General features: G+C 52.8%; 1 long non-coding RNA gene across 1 annotated transcript; it reads right to left on the bottom strand.

Moving 5' to 3' along the window:
- Window positions 1-2,840: 2,840 nt before the first annotated feature.
- Window positions 2,841-5,870, bottom strand: LOC116657912. Its single transcript, XR_004313083.1, has 2 exons — window positions 5,767-5,870; window positions 2,841-5,587 (listed from the first exon to the last, which is right to left on the bottom strand). It is a non-coding gene; the product is annotated as an uncharacterized LOC116657912 (long non-coding RNA).
- Window positions 5,871-6,270: the final 400 nt, after the last annotated feature.

The raw sequence follows: 6,270 nt of genomic DNA, 5'->3' as shown, positions 1-6,270 counted from the left end.
TCTCAGAACAGCCAACACAATGTTTCAAGAGTAGGACAAAGTTGGAGGGCTGTTGTTTTTAGATACAACACCAAAGGCAAGATCTGTTAAAGAAATAATTGGTAAGCTGGAAGTCATTAAAACTGAAAACTTCTGCTCTGTGAATAATACTGTCAGGAAAGCGAGAAGACAAGCCACAGACGGGGAGGACATATTTGCAAAAGACATACTTGATAAAAGACTATTGTCCAAAACATACAGAGAACTCTTAAAACTCATGAGGAAGTGAACAACCAGATTAAAAATGGGCCAAAGATCAGAACAGACACATCACCAAAGAAGATGTACAGATGGCAAATAAGCATCTGAAAAGATGCTCCACATCGTATGTCAGGAGGGAAATGCAAATTAAAACAACAGTGAGACACCACTACACACCTGTTAGAATGACCGAAATCCTGAACGCTGACGACACCAAATGCTGGCAAGGATGTGGAGCAACAGGAAGTCCCTCTCGCTTCTGGTGGGAATGCACAGTGGTACAGCCACTTTGGAAAGCAGTTTGGTTGTTTCTTACAAAATTAAACACACTCTTACCATACAGTCCAGCAATCCCACTCTCGGTATTCACCCAGAGGAGCTGAAAACTCGTGAACACAAAAACCTGCACATGGCTGTTTATAGCAAATGTATTCATAATTGCCAGAACTTGCAAGCAACCAAGTTGCCCTTCAGTAGGTGAGTGGAGAAATAAACTGTGGCACATGCTGGCGAAGGAATCTTATTTAGCAATGAAAGAAATGAGCTATCAAACCATGAAAAGACATGGAGGAAACTTAAATGCATATCACTGAGTGAAAGAAGCCAATCTGAAAAGGCTACATACTGTATGATTCCAATTAGATGACATTATCCAAAAGGAAAAATATGGAGACAATAAAAAGATCAGTGGTTGCCAAGGGTTATGGGGAAGGGAGGTGTGATCGGCAGAACACAGATGATTTTTACGAAAGTGGAACTACTCTGTGTGGTACTGTAATGGTGTGGACGTGTCATTACACATTGGTCCAAACCCATGGAATGTACACCACCAGGAGTGAGCCGTACTGTACACTGCGGACGCCGGGTGATTATGGTGTATTAATTTGGGTTCTTCAGTTGTAGCAAATATACCACTTTGGTGGGGGATGTTGATTGTCGGGGAGGCTGTGCGTGTGCGGGGGACAGGGGCTGTACGGGAAATCTCTGTACCTTCCACTCAGTTGCTGTGAACCTAAAACTCTTCTAAAAATATAAGCATATTTTTTTAAAAGTCACCCAAAATGAACTCATACACCGTGTTAACAGTGTTTTATCTCTGCCCTTGGAGTGAAGAAGGCTGGTACCTTATTTTTTTTTAATCGAAAGATAATTTATTTACAACATTGCGTTAGTTTCTGGTGTACAGAATAGTGATTCATTTATACATATTTGTATTCTTTTAAATTATACGTCATTACGGATATTGAATACAGTTGCCTGTGCTCTGCAGTAGGGCCTTGTTTGCCTATTGTGTATGTAGGAGTTTGCATCTGCTAATCCCAGACTCCTGATTTATCCCTCTCCTCCGCTTTCTCCTTGATACCTTGTTCTTGATATTTTCAAGTTTGAAATACAAAATCTGAAAGATGTTCACACCCCCACATATGAGGACAGTAGCGTGTACTTTCCTTTATGTGTCAGTGTTCCGAAGAGAGCTGGAAAGGGAAATGAAATGAGGGGTCACCCGGTGTTGCACCACGAGGTTAACGCCTTAGAGGGGGCTTGCCGGCTTGTGTGGTTTATCGGTTCACGTGGACAGAGGGGACAAGGATGGGGGCTGACATTACTGAGATATACTGTCTACCTTGGTTTTATTTCCTCTAGAAGGAAAGCCTGAGACAAGTGTTCAAGTGCTTTATTTGGGTGGTGGGGGGAACCCCAGGAGAGGAGTCAGGAGAGGGTGCAAGGAAGGGAAAGCAACCACGAGAGGGCTTGCCATCAACTCAGCCACCACTGTGGGCACCTAGGGCTTGAGTCTGCTGGGAACAGCTAGAAGAGGCTAGAAGGGTTATTGTACTCAAGGGGAAAGGGAGCTGGGATATTAAAAAATTAGCCTCTAACACTTGTCAGCGTTGGGGCTTGAGATTCCTACCTGCACCAGGTGTGTTTGTGGAGGGAGAAGGCATGACTGGATTTGTCTGGGGCCTGGGCTGGTGGGTCAGGAAGACTAAGGAGGTGATGTTAAAGGGGGGTCTTGGTGAAAAGAGAAAGAATAGATAGCACGGCCAAAGGAGGAAGCGGGAACAGTATGGCGAGTCCAGAGGAGGGTGCAGTGTCTGTTCATCTGGCCATCTGGTCATCCAGTCATCTGGTCACCTCACGCTGTAGAAGCCTGGGCTCGAGAAAGGGCAGGGAGTGGAGGGATGGGCTGCAGCCGGTCACAGAGGGTCTCGTTCTCATTCATCTGGAATTTGTCCTGTAAGCCAGGGGGAGGCATGGAAGGGTTTTAAATAAGGTCAGATTTGCCTTTTAGAAACATCTTTTGGGCCATGGTGGAGATGGAGCGTGGGAGGGACACGGAGGCAGAGCAGCTGGCTGGAGAGGGTGAAGAGGTCCTGGGAGAGCTGGGGGAGGAGAGTGGCAGGAGGAAGGGATGCAGGAGTCTGGGGTGGGGACACGCCGGAGACGGAGGCCTTGAGACAGCTTCACCTTTTAAAGTAATGACAGCAATGCTATGAGGTGGTGCTTGTTTTCTTTTTAACTTAAAACTTTGGAAGCAATTTCAGATCTACAGAAAACATGTAAGAATATTTTTCCCGACTGAGAATAAGTCACAGACATGCTCTCCCTCTGCTCCTTTATTCTTTACCCCTTTAGTCTTCAGAGTATATTTCTCCAAAACAAAAATCCTCTTAGAGGACCACTACCCAGTTACAAAAATCAGGAAATTAAGCGTTTATAGAATACTGCCCTGCATATAGGCATCATTTGGATTTCAGTCCTTTACAGCAGGGAAAAAAAAAACCCTGGCTCCAACACTGCAGTCAGTTGTCAGGTCTTTTAAATCTCCCACAGTCAGGAGCGTTTTGTCTTTCATCACCTTGACGTTTTTGAAGAGTGCAGGCCGGTTCTGTTGTAGCCTGTTCCTCGTTTGGAGTTTCTCTGATGTCTCCCCACGATGTGATTCAGGTTGTGCGCTGTGGGCAGGAGTTCACAGAGGCGCGCGCTGCCGGGAAGCACCAGACTCCGATCTGTCTCATTGTGGGAGGAGCGGGTGATAATATGGGTCACTCAGCTAAGGGGGTGTCTGCCAGGCTTCTCCCCTACGAAGTGGCTACTTTGCCCCTTGTAGTTCATAAGCATCTTGTGGAAGATACTTTGAGACTGGCCAAACATCCTGTTACTCCTCAGACTGTCCCCTTGAGATGGTTATTTTTAACCCACACTTTCCAGCTGCAGAAACTGAGGCTCAGAGAAATGAAGCGGCCTGTCCAGCAAATGGCGTTTAGCACGTAAAGCTCCAGTTGGAATTTCCTGACTGCAGATCATGCCTCTGTGTCTTCTCTGCTCCTGGATTAACAGTGTCAGTTCCTAAAACCATCGTCCCTGGTGTGGCCGATGCTGCCAGCGCCTCAGCCTGTCCCCTCAGTGCAGAGGCTCGGCCTCCCTCCCAGGTCCCAGCACCTGAGGGCCCTGCGTGGCCACGGCAGCTGTCTTCCACCCTCCCCGAAAGCCACTGGGGAGATGGGGTCTTCTGAGCACCAGCCGCCACAGTCCTCACTCAGCCCTGCCATGAACGCTGTGCTCAGCTCACCACAGCCTGGTGAGTTGGCTTTGCAGTTAGGTAACTCTTACCAAGGTCGGTTCCAAATGAAGGCCCATTTCTGTCAGCTGGAGGTCGAGGCACGTGGCTGCCAGCGTGTGACCACCTCTCCCTCTCTGCAGCCATTGTCTTCACACACTCGCTTGCAGCACAAAGGAAACTCCTCTCCTTCCTCCACCGCTGTCCTCCCCCCAGCCCAGATGTCACCTGGGGTCACAGGTACGTGGGGGCTTCTCTGCGTGGAGTCCAAGATGGTTTCTCACCTGGCCGCTAGGTGGGAGCCCAGCTGGGCTGGCGGCCGGGGTGCCTCCGGGCGGCCTCTGCAGCTCGGTGGTCTCCAGGCAGATGGCTTGTTAGCTGGCAGCTGTCCCCACTCCCCCCTTCCCCAGAGCGAGCGTCCCATGAGGACCCTGAGGGGCTGCAGGACTTCTCCCACCTGGCCTGGCAGGGACTCTGCCTCTCTGCGGGATAACAAGTGAGTCCCTGGGGTGAGCCCAGGTTGGAGGGCAGGGGAGCGGGCCCCAGCTCTGAGGGAGGGGTGCTGAGCAGTTTGCAGACACGCTCTCAAGCCATGATGATGGTGGCGTGATTTCCATGTTCTCTGTGCCTTCATAGATATTTTGGTGGAAAAGTGGGAGACTCTAGTTTTGTCATGTTTAGGGGAAGAGCCCTCCCCTGCTGGTTTTGGGGGACCTGGTCTGCGCTCCTGGTGGTGGAAGGGAGGCCCGGTCCAGGCCGCAGCAGAGGCCTTCCTGTTGGCCTGTCCGACTCGCAGGGGACACAGGAGAAGGCAGCTGGGGCGTCACCTAAGCAAGGGCTGACTGAAGCCTGGAGCAGACCTGAGGGCCTGCACTTTGATGAGCTGCTGGGCCCCTGGACCACACTTTGGAGAGGAGGGGGCTGTGGGCGTGTCCTGTGTGGGACGTAGGCTAAGAGTGGGCTTTACATTTCTAAAGGGTTTTAAAGGCACAAAGAGGAGTGTGTGACAGAGACCATCCTGACCTGCAGAGCTCAAAACGTTTCTGATCCCCGATTCAAGCTGTATGGAGTCTGTGAGGTTCCTGCTCTGTGGTCTGTCCCAGCTCCTGTGACGGATCTGGGGCCCTTGGGGGCACCCCGAGCTGGGCTGCACCCCCAGGGATGGCTGAGAAAACTCTTCCCCCTCCCCTCCTTGACTTGACTCCTTGAACTTTCACCTCTCTAACCCCCCTCCCCCCCGCCTGCCCCACCAGCCCTCCCTCGGTGCTGAAACCTCAGGGGGGATGTCCAGACATTCACTCCCAACCCGGGTCTGGCGAGGGGCTGGAGGGAGGGTGGGGGGGGGGCGACTGCTGCCGTCCCCAGGGTGGGGGTGGGGTGGGGTCGGGGGAAGAGGCCCATCTGCCCTTGGGGAGTAGGGTCTGAAGGACAAGGCTGACCTTCCACCCCGCCAAGGCTAATTTCCCACACTTACATCCACACGTAGCTGGGGTCCTTTAAAGCGAGGCCCGCAGTGCCTTGACACTCCTCCCGTTGAGCGGCAGGGTCTGTGCTCCCTTCCCCTGCTCTGCTTCTGTGCCTGTCTGACCAGGAGAGCACAGCCGAGGTGACGTGCTGCCAGTTCTCTGGCCCAGGCCGTTTCTTCTCCCTGCCTCTTGCGGGGCTGCCCTTCCGAACCCAGCTGCCAGGCTGCGAGGAGGCCCAGTGGCCTGGGAGGGGCCACGGGGACAGGATCTAAGGCCACCGGCCACCGCTGGCTGAGCTCCCAGCTGACAGAAGCCCCACCTGGGAACGAGGAGAGCGGGTCATAATCAGCGTGGACCCCCCACCCCCACCCCAGCCTCCAGGGAGGAGCTGCCCCAGCACGGCGCGCCCAAACGGCAGACTTGTGAGCAGAACAGTTATTTGCGGTTGTTTTAGGTCACGGCTTTCCTGAAGCAGCGATGGAGAACTGGGGCACCTACCCTGAAAGGTCTCTCTTGCTGGCTCACACGAGGCTCCCAACGGCGCTCCCAGGCCTGGGATGTGTCAGCACTCAGGAAACGCAGGGTGACAGAGACGGAACGCAAGCCTCTCCTGCTGCAGCTGGACGGGGAGGGCTCGCCGAGACTGCTCGCCCACCCTTTGCCATTTCGCCCTGCTCTGGGGCGGTCCCACCCCACCGGCAGCAGCAGTCAGAGGCCAGGGGAAAATACATTTGTCACAAAAACAAGGCATGCTGACCACTCAGCAGTGTTCGATTCTGTGTAGAAGCCATCAGGAGAGACCCGTCTCCTCAAGTGTCCTCAGTGGAGCCACGGAATTCAATGGGCTGATTCTCTTAGAAACGGGCTCGGGTGGTGAGGTTCATGTCCTAGCACTCGGGGATCTGGGGCGTGCGCTCCAGTGCCCTGGTGCTCCTTGCTCTGAAGCTGCCCCTTGGGTGTTCCTTTGCAGGAGGTCTGCTGTAGATGCATTTCGGGGGTATG

Source organism: Camelus ferus, chromosome 19 (genome assembly GCF_009834535.1).
Source record: "Camelus ferus isolate YT-003-E chromosome 19, BCGSAC_Cfer_1.0, whole genome shotgun sequence".
Lineage (NCBI taxonomy): Eukaryota > Metazoa > Chordata > Mammalia > Artiodactyla > Camelidae > Camelus > Camelus ferus.
Note: the sequence above shows the minus strand (reverse complement) of the source record. Positions and strands in the feature narration are given on the sequence as shown.